The sequence below is a fragment of the Mirounga angustirostris genome, unplaced genomic scaffold (genome assembly GCF_029215605.1).
Source record: "Mirounga angustirostris isolate CCGP_5_RB_7025 unplaced genomic scaffold, mMirAng1.0.hap1 SCAF_14, whole genome shotgun sequence".
Lineage (NCBI taxonomy): Eukaryota > Metazoa > Chordata > Mammalia > Carnivora > Phocidae > Mirounga > Mirounga angustirostris.
In genome coordinates, this window is record NW_026991722.1 from 66755529 (window position 1) to 66770180 (window position 14652).

Genomic DNA, 14652 nt, shown 5'->3' on the forward strand with positions numbered 1-14652 from the left:
CCGCCCCCGTCCCTTCACGCACGCGCCGCGGCCCCGACCCGCCCCACACACACCGCCCCCGTCCCTTCACGCTCGCGCCGCGGCCCCGGCCCGCCCCACACACGCCCACCCCACGACCCTCACGCTCGCGCCGCGGACCCGGCCCGTACCACACACACCGCCCCCGTCACTTCACGCACGCGCCGCGGCCCCGGCCCGCCCCACACACGCCCACCCCGCGACCCTCACGCTCGCGCCGCGGACCCGGCCCGTCCCTCACACACCGCCCCCGTCCCTTCACGCACGCGCCGCGGCCCCGGCCCGCCCCCCACACGCCCACCCCGCGACCCTCACGCTCGCGCCGCGGACCCGGCCCGTCCCTCACACACCGCCCCCGTCCCTTCACGCACGCGCCGCGGCCCCGACCCGCCCCCCACACACCGCCCCCGTCCCTTCACGCACGCGCCGCGGCCCCGACCCGCCCCCCACACACCGCCCCCGTCCCTTCACGCACGCGCCGCGGCCCCGGCCCGCCCCACACACGCCCACCCCACGACCCTCACGCTCGCGCCGCGGCCCCGGCCCGTACCACACACACCGCCCCCGCCCCTTCACGCACGCGCCGCGGCCCCGACCCGCCCCCCACACACCGCCCCCATCCTTTCACGCACGCGCCGCGATCCCGGCCTGCCCCGCCCACGCCCGCGGCCCCTCACGCTTGCGCCGTGGCTTCAGCCCGTCCCACACACATTCCACCCCCCCCCCAGTCCCTTCACGCACGCGCCGCGGCCCCGGCTTGGCCCACGCACGCTCCTTCCGCTCCCTCTCCCCCGTCCACGCACGCACGGGCCGCGGCCTCTCCGCCGGGGAGCGCAGCCGGGACGCGAGCCCAGAATCCCTCCGCGGGGCAGGCCTGGGCGGCGCGGGGCCTCCTGGGAAATGTAGTCCCCGCCCTTCGGATTTTTGGGGCCGCTGAGCGAGGGAATTGTGGTTGCTGCTTTCCTCCTTCGGCTTGGGGGCCTCCGGACGCCGCCGCCGGCCCGCCCGCCCAGCGCGCGCTCTCCTCTCCCTTCCCGCGGCGGACTGGTGGTTCCGACGCCGAGGTCCCCCAGGGACAGGTGAGCGTGTAGGAGCGCGCAGAGTTGAGGAGACGGGGCCCGTGAGAGGGGACGTGGGGAGTGGTCGCTCCGGTGCTCAGCGCCCACCCGAGCTCTGCGGGCAGCTAGGCGTGGCTTTGCGGCCGGCGGGGAGACGGGGGCTGGGAAGACGCGGAGCCGCGCCCGGAGCGTGGGGGGAGGGGGGGCCGGGAGCGGACCGAGGAGAAGCCGCCTCGGTGATGCTGCTGGCGGTGCGTGGTGGGCGTCCTGCACTGACCCGTACTCTGTGCGGGAGCTTTTCTTCGATCCGTCTTCGTCCCTTCGTTTATTAATGGGCTGCATCACCGTAAGGAGAGCTCTGTTCTCTAAGGCAAGCCCTAAATTAAAGGGACTTGAAATTATATGAACCTTATTTGGACCGTAAGTCAAAGGAATTGCTTGAAAAAAATCTAATGAGATAACAGAAAAGTTTGAACACTGCCTATATATTTGATATTAAGCAATTCCTGCTAATATTGTGGGTGTGACCATATCCTTGTTAAGATTTTTTAAGATTTTTATTCAGAGATAAATTTTGGGGCGCATGGCTGGCTCAGTCTATACAGCATGCAACTCTTGATGTCGGGGTGGAGTTCAAGCCCCACGTTGGGCGTAGAACTTACTTTAAAAAAAAAAAAGGAAAGAAAAAAATACTTATACAGAGGGGCGCCTGGGTGGCTCAGTCCTTAAGCATCTGCCTTCGGCTCAGGTCAGGATCCCAGGGTCTTGGGATCGAGCCCGCATCGGGCTCCCTGCTCCGCGGGAAGCCTGCTTCTCCCTCTCCCACTCCCCCTGCTTGTGTTCCTGCTCTCGCTATTTCTCCTTCTGTCAAATAAATAAATGAAATCTTAAAAAAAAAATACTTATACAGAGATAAATTATGAAATTTTTACAAATGATAAGAGCATCCCCAGATCTGCTTCAAAATACAGTGGGTACAAGAGTGTTCATTAAATGTTACTATTACAGTAACGGTTTTTCTGCTTGGCAGTAATTCTTGCAAATGTTCTTCAAACCCTGTTTGAATGTGATACTATTTTATTACTTTAGTACACAGTCATATTCAAGTTGTTAATATTTTGCTTAGGGCTTTTTCAGAGTTCGGAATTAAAATTGCATTTTAATCTTCTTTCCTTGTACTATCTGGGGGGCCCGCATATGTGGAGCCACGTTGGGGTGGAAGCCGGTGGCCCCGGCAGTGAAGAGAATTTCCCCAGGTGGAACAAAGGAGGTAGACGTTTATTGAACCCACCGCAGGGGGTGGGGCGGCTGGACAGCAGAGGAGAAACCGGCGGCAGCAAGGCAGTGGGTGGGGCTGTTTTGTTAAAGGAGAAGGTGAGAAAGTACGGAGATGTATGGGCATTTTGCTTTTTTTGGTAACTGTCGGCTGCTTTAAGGTGGGTCGCCTGATGGGCAGGTGTGTGTTCAGCCAGGGGGTCACTGTGGGCCCTTTCCACATTCCATCGCTCCAGCCTCTTTGCCTAAAAGCGGCCTCTGTGCTATCTTCGCAGTACTGTCTTGTACCGTAAAAGAATTTCACAAGTCTCATGAATAATTTGGGAAGCATAGATTTTTCTTTCCTCCTATTTTGTAAAGTAGTTTTTCCATTGTAAGTTTTGGACTCAAAATCTCTAGGGGTAGATGTTTGACTTCTGATTTTTTTTTTTTTAATGGTTGTTGATGGATTTAAGTTTTATAGTTCTTACTGAGTCAATTTGGACACAAGGTTTTCTAGAAAATTATTCATCTGTGAATTTATAAGTTTGGTGGCATGAAGTTGTTCATTCTAATCTTCTATAGTGATTTTTTGGAGATTTAAAAAATCACGGCTTTTTAGTGATATTTTAAAATCATTGCTGTAATTGTAGCCGTTTTTTCTTTTTTGAGCTTAAGTCCAAGACAAGGTCATTGATCTCCTTGTTGATGGTGTGGTGCCCTCCAGCACAGTTATTGGCTGTGGTGAGCTTCCCTGTGATGAGCTGCTCAGGTGGTAGGTGCCAGTGTGAACTTCATCAATGACTGTGGATTCCAGGTCTGCAAACATTGCCCTGGGCACCAGCACCTGTCTCACTGCAGAAGGTGTTGAAGGAGTCATCTCCTCCCCCAGTGGTCTTGTCAGTTGGCATCTGACCATTGGGCTGGATGCCCTGTTCCAGGTAGTAGAGCTCCCAAGCAGGCATTGCCAACACCAGCCTGGATGGAAATGAATTTGCACATGGTTGCTGCTTTGTGGCTGCTGAGCAGATGGCAGAGAGGAGGAGGAGAGGTTGTTGCTTCTTGCAGTGCCACTCTTAGGCGGTCGATGGAAGAACTTGCCTTCCCTTGGAATTTTAAAAGTGGGCAAAGCCAAATAGAAATGAAGCAGTGTTACCATTGAGAAGTCCTATTCTACACCTGTTACTGTTCTTTTGTATGTAACCTATTTATCATCTCTTGGAACCTTTAGATTCATCAGTTTATTTTTGGTATTCAAAACTTTCATGTTGATAAGTTTAGTTCCAGTCTTTTAAGAAATTGCCTGTTTTGGGGCACTTAGGTGGCTCAGACAGTTAAGTGTTGCCTTGGGCTCAGGTCATGATCTCAGGGTCCTGGGATGGAGCCCCACATTGGGCTGCCTGCTTCTCCCTCTCACAATGCCCCTTCTCCCCCTTCCGCTCCTGCTCTCTCTCTCTCTCTCAAATAAAATATTAAAAACAAACAAAAAAAGAAATATTGCCATTTTGATGGGTCCTTACAGATTTCACTTCTTTAAGGAATTTCTCCTGTATTTGATTCTCTCTTCTGTTTTTTCTTTCTGGAACTCTGAATAATCTGGTGTTGAACCTTTGAAATTGATCATGTAATTTTCTTACCTTTTTCTTTGCTTATCTCTTTTGGGAGTTCTGCTTTCTGGAAGAGTTCCTCAGCTTTATCTTTAAATCTTTTTACCTTTTTTTGTTTTTGTTATTATACTTTTAAATTTCCTAAGACCACTTATTTTGTGATTTTATATATATGTTAAAAAAAACAGCCATACATCCTTTTAATGTTTTATGAATGAAGTTATCTAATGATTTTTAGATTTATATTATGAAAATTTCAAAACAAAGTATAACAGACACCCTTGTATTTATCACTATTTTGAAGCAGATCTTTTACATGGTATATTGTAAATATTTCAAAATCTCTCTCCAATAACTCCTTTAAAAATCATAAAAAATATATCATCACATCTACAGAATTAGCAGTACTTCTCTAATATCAAATGTATAGGCAGTGTTCAAAGTTTTCTGTTATTTCATAAGTGTGTGTGTGTGTTTTTGTTTTGTTTTTGACTCATGGTCTAAATAAGTCTCATGCAGTTTTAGGTCTCTTTTAATTTAAGGTGTGCCTTAGAGAAATTATATCCCATTCTTGTTTCAACTTGCATTTATCTTATGAGCATCTTTGAGGATGCTGCTGTCACTTTGAAATATGCCAGTGTTTTTCTCACTTTTTAGGATACTGTTGACTTCTAGGTTGAAACTGTTTTCCTTTAACACTTTGAAGATATTATTCTGTGGTCTTCTGGCTTCATCTTTGCAGCTAAAAAGTCTGTAGTCAGTATAATTGGTATTTCTTTATAGGTAATTTGCCTTTTCTCTCCAGTAACTTCAAAATTTTACTCATTATTCCTGATGCTCTACAGCTTACTTCCAATGTATCCGGTGGATTTCAGAAATTTCCTCAGTGTGGCATGTGGTACATACATACATTTGGAGGTGAAGGACTCATATCTTTCTTTCAGCTTGGGATAAGAACAACCATTATCACTAATATTGCTTGCTTTATATTCCCTCTGTCCTCCTCTTCTAGAATTCCTATTACATATCTATTTATGTCCTTGATCCAGATGGGAATGGGAATGTGTGAAGTAGAATTTGCTTTCCAAACAGATAGTCAGCTGTCTTGACACCATTTAATAACTATTCCATCCTTTCCCCGCAGTGATTCATAGTGCTGCCTTTATCATATATTAAATGTCTAGCTACACACCAATCTGTTTCTGAAGCTGTTTTATTTTTTATTATTGCCCCATTATCATGTTTAAATTACTAGAGATTTATTTTTTTTTAAAGATTTTTACTTATTTATTTGACAGAGAGAGAGCAAGCACAAGCAGGGGGAATGGCAGGGAGAGGGAGAAGCACGTTCTCCACTGAGCAGGGAGCCCAATGTGGGGCTTGATCCCAGGACCCTGGGATCACAACATGAGCCAAAGGCAGATGCTTAACCAACTGAGCCACCCAGGCACCCAAGTTACTAGAGATTTATAATGCTTTTTTTTTTTTTTTATGATTTTATTTATCTATTTGACAGAGACAGCGAGAGAGAGAACAGAAGCAGGGTAAGTGGGAGAGAGAGGAGCAGGCTTCCCGCCAAGCAGGGAGCCCAATGCGGGGCTCGATCCCAGGACCCTGGGATCATGACCTGAGCCGAAGGCAGACGCTTAATGACTGAGCCACCTAGGCACCCCAATGCATTTTTAAATATAGTAGGGTAAAGCACTATTTTAATAATTGCCTTGTTATTTATGTATCTTCATTTTGCTATAAAACCTTAAAATCAAATTGTCATTTCAAAAAATCCCTATTGAATATATAGATTAATGAAAACCCAATGCAATTCTAGTTAGAGGAAAATTGAAATCTTTATAATACTGAATCTTCCCATCCATGATCATGATGAATCCCTCCATTTATTCAGATACTTTTTTATGTTTGTCCCTAAAGTGTTTAGTTTTTCTAATTAGTTCTGTAACTAGAAAAGAAATAAAACATGGAGAATTAAGGAACAAGTCCAGAGTACAATTCTTAGCTTAAAAAGCTTTAACCAGAAGACAAAGTAAGTTCCTTTTTGAATAGAAAGCATAACTTTCTAATTTTTTTTCCTTCTGAAAGAAGGGTATGGATGGTGGTGGTGGGGGGTTCCTTCACAAAACCTTAATTGCCATGGACTCATTCAGCTTATTGGATTAATATTTGTTAAGTGTCTGCCATGTGCTAGGAATATTCTAGGTACTTGGAATACAGCAATGAACAAATCAGATGGAAATCTATTTCTGTACAGTTTACACCAAAGTTACAGATTTATATACACTTCTGCTTTAAGGACATAGAATCTACCTGTCAAAGATATTTGTCTAAATAAAATTGCGAATTCTGTGATTTTGTCCATTAAAATTGAACTCTATTGTAGCATTGAGATAGAGGGCTCACATTTGAAGGTTATCATCTAATCTGCAAAAAGTAACACCTGTAAAAAGCTAGCATAACAAATTATTGCATGATTTGTTGTGATCTTAAAGGCTCTAAGCATTCATTTTTTTGTATTCACACTGTATCTTTTTAAGATTTATTTTATTTATTTATTTATTTTTTAAAAGATTTTATTTATTTATTTGAGAGAGAATGAGAGAGAGCACATGAGAGGGGGGAGGGTCAGAGGGAGAAGTAGACTCCCTGCCGAGCAGGGAGTCCGATGCGGGACTCGATCCAGGGACACCAGGATCATGACCTGAGCCGAAGGCAGTCGCTTAACCAACTGAGCCACCCAGGCGCCCTTAAGATTTATTTTAAAGCCTTTGTAAAAATTGTGTAGGAAAGTACTGTGCCATCTTATTAACCTTAAGACCTCATTCCCAAAGTTTGGATCATGGATCATGCTTCTTTGTTGATCCCATTCAAGTTCTAGATAGAATAAATTATCATGAGGAAACATATACTCTGGGGAGAGAGATTGATTTGACAGTAATCAAATGAACGTTTGTTTCAAAGTCACATATCTACCTTTAACAACTCCAATAAAATTCCCGAGTAGGAGCTAAATCATCAGTGCTGTTAATCATGTATGAGGTTATTGAGGTAAACAAGTTATATATAGGAAAGTAAGCATACCTAGAATAATTATGTTTGACAGGAAAATTATTTTCCCATTCCAAAAGTTAACTAAAAAAGTAGCAAAGTATGCACAAAATTTAATTAATTAACCATGCCTCTTTGAATTGGTTCTCTTTAGCTTTAATCTTTTTTCTTTTAATAATGCATGCTCCTTTCACACCTGTGCTGAACAGTAGTCTCCAGGAGAAGCTAGTACAAATAACCCAAGTTCTAGAAGGGGGCCAAGGATGACAATATTGTATGTGACTACAAATCCCTGTAAAGATTTTAAGCTGGTCAAACCTTGCTGGGAGTAGGGGGGAGGGTCAACAATTTTTCTTTTTCCTTGCCAACAATGGGGCTCTGTTTCCACCTTTCTTCTTTTACCTGAGCCTGCCTCTTTGGCTACAGGGAGGACACCCCATGAAATGCCTTCATACCCTGATTGGATCAGAGGAACAAGAAAATATCCTGATCTCTGTACCCTATTGTGCAGGCAGATATCACTTTCAGACTCTTAAGATGACAGCCATTGACCTATCCCTCGTGGGCTCTGCCAACACAGAATTCTGCCTGTTTATACGTGAGAAATACTGAGGAAGAAAGGATGGTGGCTGGTTTTCCAGCAACCTGGTTACAGGTACCAGTGACCTTTAAAGATGTGGCTGTGGCGTTCACTCAGGAGGAGTGGATGATGCTTGATTCTGGTCAGAGACGAATTTACAGAGATGTGATGCTGGAAAACTATATGACTCTTACCTCAATGGAATATCAATTATGGAAGCCTACTGTGATCTCCCCGTTGGGTCAAGAAGAGATAAGAACTATGAAAAGGAGACTTCTCTAAGGCACCTATCCAGACTGGGAGATTCAACTTAAAACCAAAGAATATTTTTAGGGAAAAATCATCCAATGGAGTGAAAATGATAAGACTCATAATGGACAATTGGTCCTCCACATTAAGTGAAGACCAGGAATGCCACAGATCAGAAAACAGCACAAGATCCCAGAGAGAAATTTGAGGAAAGCAACCCAAAAGAAAACAGCACCTCAGGAGAGATTCTATGACCATCATGAATTAGAGGAAAACTCTAAACTTGGATCAAAACTTGTTTTTTTAAAGAGAGTCTCCACCAGTAAACATTGCCATAAATGTCACTTAGATATTGAGAGTTTGAAACATAATTCAGTTGTAAACAACTACAAGAGAAACTGTGTAAGAGGGAAGCTCTGTGAAAGTCATAAATATGATAGAGCTCTGTGGCATCTTGAAAAAACTCAGCACAAAAATGTGCATGCTTCAAACATGGTATACACTTCAAGCATAATAATATGCTACCTATATATAACAATTTTCATATGGTGGAGAATTCCTATGAATGTAATAAAAGCAAGACTTTTTGTTATCATCCATCCAGTAGGCAACAGGAGCAAACTCCTAATGGAGAGAAATGTCATAAATGTAATCAATGTGGGAAAGCCTTCAAAGACTTCGTAATCTTATTTTGCACAAGAAAAGTCACATGGGCAAAAAACAATATGAATGTAAAGAATGTGGGAAAGTCTTCCATCGATTCCTCAACCTGAAGGAGACATGTAAGAACTCACACTGGTGAGAAACCCTACAAATGTAATCAATGTGGAAAAGCTTTCAGTCAAAAAAATATCTCAAGATTCATGTGAGAACTCACACTGGAGAGAAACCTTATGAGTGTAATCATTGTGGAAAATCCTTTGGCACAAGTTCTTACCTAATAGTGCACAAGAGAATACATACTGGGGAGAAACTCTATGACCGCAATGACTGTGGAAAAGCCTTTACTATGAGCTCGCACCTTAAAGTTCACAAGAAAACACACTCGAGGGAATCTCTACAAATGCAATGACTGTGGGAAAGTTTTTAGTCGTCTCTCATCCCTTAGAATACATGTGAGAACTCATACTGGAGAGAAACCCATCAATGTAAGGAATGTAGTAAAACCTTCAGTGTTTCCTCTTCCCTTAGGAGACTTGTGAGAACTCACACTGGAGAAAAACCCTATGAATGTATTCAATGTGGAAAAGCCTTGAGTTGGAGTTCTTCACTTGAGTTGGAGTCTCTTCACAAGAGAATTCATACTGGGAGAGAAACTATAAATGTTATGAATGTGGAATTGATTTATTGTCTTCAGGTGGATTCCAACTCATTATTTCAGGCTTTATCGCCCAAAATAAGCATTTAAGACTATAGTCCTCTAGGGGCGCCAGGGTGGCTCAGTCGGTTAAGCATCTGCCTTCAGCTCAGGTCATGATCCCAGGGTCCTGGGATCAAATCCCGCATCGGGCTCCCTGCTCAGCGGGGAGTCTGCTTCTTCCTCTCCCTCTGCCTGCCACTCCCCCTGCTTGTGCTCTGTCTCTCTGTCAAATAAAAAATAATAAAAATAAAATCTTAAAGAAAAGACTATACTGGGCGCCTGGGTGGCTCAGTCGTTAAGCGTCTGCCTTCGGCTCAGGTCATGATCCCAGGGTCCTGGGATCGAGTCCCACATCGGGTTCCCTGCTCGGCAGGAAGCCTGCTTCTCCTTCTCCCACTCCCCCTGCTTGTGTTCCTGCTCTCACTGTCTCTCTGTCAAATAAATAAATAAAATCTTTAAAAAAAAAAAAAAGACTATAGTCCTCTAAATACCTCTTCAACTATGTAACACATTTTGGTCTGTGTTTATTTTAACTCTAAGTGTTGTATAAAATTTATCATGACTTAACAAGTCTATAGCTGTTTAGAATTGTTTTCAAAAGAGTTAAAAGTTTGCAGTTATTTTCTTATTTTCTTTTTTAAAAAAGACATTTGAGAGAGGAGAGCAAGGGGCAGGGGGAAAGGGAGAGAAAGAATCCCAAGCAGACTCCCCACTGAGTGTGGAGCCCAGTGCAGGTCTTGACCCCACAACCCCAAGATCACAGCCCAAGCCAATATCAAGAGTCAGATGCCCAACCGGCTGAGCCACCCAGACACCCTTATTGTTGTTGATTTCTAAATTAACTGCATTTCAAGGAATGCATCCATTTCTTCCAGATTATCTAATTTGCTGGTATATGGTTGCTCTTAATATGTTCTTATAATTGTTTGTATCTCTTTGGTGTTGGTTGTGATCTCTCCTCTTTCATTCATGATTTTATTTATTTGGGTCATTTCTCTTTTCTTTTTGATAAGTCTGGCCAGGGGTTTATCAATCTTGTTAATTCTTTCAAAGAACCAGCTCCTAGTTTCGTTGATCTGTTCTACTGTTCTTTTGGTTTCTATTTCACTGATTTCTATTTCATTGATTTCTGCTCTGATCTTTATTATTTCTCCTCTCCTGCTGGGTTTAGGCTTTATCTGCTGTTCTTTCTCTAGCTCCTTTAGGTGTAGGGTTAGGTTGTGTATTTGAGACCTTTCTTGTTTCTTGAGAAAGTCTTGTATTGCTATATACTTTCCTCTTAGGACTGCCTTTGCTGCATCCCAAAGATTTTGAACAGTTGTGTTTTCATTTTCATTTGTTTCCATGAATTTTTTAAATTCTTCTTTAATTTTCTGGTTGATCCATTCATTCTTTAGTAGGATGCTCTTTAGCCTCCATGTATTTGAGTTCTTTCTGACTTTCCTCTTGTGATTGAGTTCTAGTTTCAAAGCATTGTGGTCTGAAAATAGGCAGGGAATGATCCCAGTCTTTTGGTACCAGTTGAGACCTGATTTGTGACCTAGGATGTGATCTATTCTGGAGAATGTTCCATGGACACTAGAGAAGAATGTGTATTCTGTTGCTTTGGGATGGAATGTTCCTAGAGATGTATAAACTACCAAAACTGAACCAGGAAGAAATAAAAAACCTGAACAGACCTATAACCACTAAGGAAATTGAAGCAGTAATCAAAAATCTCCCAACAGGGCGCCTGGGTGGCTCAGTTGGTTAAGTGACTGCCTTCGGCTCAGGTCATGATCCTGGAGTCCCTGGATCGAGTCCCGCATCGGGCTCCCTGCTCGGCAGGGAGTCTGCTTTGCCCTCTGACCCTTCCCCCTCTCATGTGCTCTCTCTCATTCTCTGTCTCTCAAATAAATAAATAAAATATTTAAAAATAAATAAATGAATCTGAGGGCTTGGTAGTTTCTAATCTCCTTAACCTCCTACCCCATGCAGCTTCAAACTTGGATAGGCAGCTTGGGGGGAGACTGGCCATTTATCTTGGGCAGCCACCTTCTCGAGTGGGTTTTTCATTCCTAAGCACCAAAGACACTGCAGACACTTCACTCTTTTGGAAGCTTTTATTTTGGCTCTCCAGCCTCCTGCACAGCCCTAAATTCAGCAAATGTCCCAGGGGAGGGAACCAGCTATGCATTTGAAGATTCTCAAGTTCCTAATCTGCCATTTCAACTTCAACTGACCACAAAAACTCCTGTGATTTCTCTCTTGCTTCCACAGCTCAATGATGCCTTTTAAAATGGGATTTTCGTATTGTATCTGGTTGTTGCCACAATTCTACATCCTATTTGGAAGCAGACTTTTTGAAGACACTGTAAGTAGCCATGAAACCCGACCCCACACTAACAACACTGCATTCACGAACTGTCGCACCCCTATCAGACAGGCACCAGTGCAGGGCAGCTGCCCGTACGTGTGCCGGGTGCCGAGAGCCACCCAGCTGTGCACTCAGACCGGCTGTATGCAAGGGAACCACTCTGAAGCTCAACTCAATTAAGGAAGGTTTCACGCAGAAATAATACATGGAGTCCTATTCCAGAAAAAATACCATGTGTTGTGTTCGTCTACCAAGGACGGACCTCTTCATTGGGAGTATGATGCTTTCACAACGTATGGATAATTGAATAAATGACAGCAAAGTAATGAAAATATGGTACCATTCTCACTCGAAATAATGGTTGCATTCCTGAGCATGTTTCACTAAATTTTACACATGCAAACATAATAAAACTGTGTCTGAGATACAAACATCTTTTTTTAAGATTTTATTGAGAGAGAGACACACAGCAAGCGAGAGAGAGCATGGGTGGGGGGTGGGGTTGGCAGAGGGAGAAGCAGACTCCCCGCTGAGCAGGGAGCCTGACACGGGGCTCGATCTCAGGTCCCCGGGATCATGACCTGAGCCCAAGGCAGACACTTAACTGAGCGAGCCACCCAGGCGCCCTGAGATACAAACATCTTATACTACATAGTTCTTAATGTTCAAGCAGGATGCCTACCCCTTCAGATGTACAGAGATGGTTCTTGTCTCAACAATACAAACAGGAACTGAAACAATATTGTGTTCCACAAGTGATTTAAAGTGTAACATCATACATGTTTTTCTCCTGCTGTTTGCTTTTATATCTTAATGTGTCTGGCTATTGTTACAGAATTTCATCTTAAAAAACAGGCAACTTTAAGGGGGACTGGGTGACTCAGTCTGCTTCTCCCTCTCCCCCTGCTTGTGCTTTCTCATTCTCTCTCATTAAATAAATAAATAAAATCTTAAAAAAGACAGGCAAATTTCTTTTTACTTTTCTGCTACCTCTGGAAAGCACTAGTTTATGAAAAATCATTGTTAAATATGGAAAGATGTAACAGATTTGTGTGCTAAAATTCAGTGAAAGCAAGCAACTGTGAACCTTGCCAGCGCCTTCTTGATATGACAAATATATTGTATGATGAAAATGCCCACAAGCTATTCATTTTCTTTTTTCAGTAGCAAGTCTCTTAATATCTTATTGTATAATCTAGAAATTATCTGTATTTACTTTAATTAAAAATAATAGCACAGATACTTGGGTGGCTCAGTGAGTTAAGCGGCCAAATCCTGATTTCTGCTCAGGTCATGGGATATCAAGCCCCATGTTGAGCATCTGCTTGAGATTCTCTCTCCCTCTGCCCCTCCCCCTGCTCACGTGTGCATGTATTCTCTCTCAAATAAATAAATAACTCAAATAAATAAATAAAAGCATAGTTCTTATTTTCTGAAGTATCTTAACCACAACTTAATGAGTACCTTTAGGATGAGTTACATAGTTCAGGGCTCCTGGGTGGCTCAGCTGGTTAAGCGACTGCCTTCTGCTCAGGTCATGATCCCGGAGTCCTGGGATCGAGTCCCACATTGGGCTACCGGCCCAGTGGGGAGCCTGCTTCTCCCTCTGACCCTATCCCCTCTCATGCTATTTTTCTCTCTCTCTCTCAAATAAATAAAATCTTTAAAAAAAAAAAAAAAAGGATGAGTTTCATAGTTCAGAATGCTGTTGCATGACAGGAATTTTAAAGGAAAGTTACTATTTTTGAGAAAATGATTCAAGCAATTTGGTAAGCTGGACTACTCCATGCAATGGCACTCCCTGCCTGATTGTCCCACACTTACCTGATCATAGGCCTCTTGTCATCTTTTGTCCATCATTCTTTGACTCTTCCTTGCTCCAGTAAGGGCCACATTTGATTTAGAAAGAGAGAGTCCTGCTTATAAAAGGGAAAAATAGATACTTCAAAAGATTATGGTTTTTCCTAGATCCAGACCTGACTTCTTAATACAGAGGAAGAGAATCTAGGGGCACCTGGGTGGCTCAGTCAATTAAGCATCTGCCTTTGACCGGGGTCATGATCTCAGGGTCCTGGCACATCGGGCTCTCCACTCAGCAAGGAACCTGCTTCTCCCTCTCTTCTGCCCCTCCCCCTGCTCATTCTCTCTCTCTCTCTCTCTCTCCCTCTCTCAAAATAAAAAAGCACGAGTGGCGGGGACGGGCAGAGCGTTCAAGGAAGAATGCAAGCCACTTCCCACTTCTACCGATTTTAATTCATTTCTTCAAGAACCTGGAGTAGGAATTCAGGCAGGCAATTTAAAGCCCACCCCCTTTTCCTAAAAGAGAAAGCAAAGATACCTAAATTCAGGTTTTGAATTTGGAGGAATGGTAATCTCGGATGAGGTTCCCATAGTTCCAAATCATTAAATTCCTATATAAATTCTTCTGGTCAGGGTCCAGTCAGCCCCATTTCTCGTGAGACAAGTCTATGGCCACATCCCTGAATGTTATAAACCTCTGAAATGATAAATACATTTTTGTCCAACAAAGACTCCCCACATGGGGCTAGGAAAAGTAATAATGCACTGCAGGAAAGGAAGGGCTTGTACAATGGAGCTGTTCTGGTAGAGATTGAGGCTTTGAGAAAATTATTAGGCAACAGTTATGTGTTACACCATAGTAAGTAGGAAAGAAAATTGCCAGCCTCTCACTTGGTGAAAAATTTAGCCATACATGAAATATACTTAAATGAGGCACTTATTCAAGTACTAAACTGTGTATTACTTATCCTAAATGCAAGCTCAATTCTTAAAAGGAGGCAGACAGATGCTTCCAAGATAAGATACTTTCAACTGGGACATTTAAAAATGGGCAAGGTGTACATGGAGAGTAAAAACATCATCTGGTTTATTTTGACAAACGTGCTTACAAAAGGAATGTTCCCACTGTAAGTGGATCAAAAGAGGAAAACCACCTTGGCATTTTCCTGCGACATACCTTATCTACATTTACTTCAGGCCAAGACAGGTCTAGTCATATTCAAGGATAAACATGAGTTAGCATAACCTTAAATCTATACTCTATCTCAAAGTTAAAGCCATTAAGATACTAAAAATGTTTCTGTAACCAT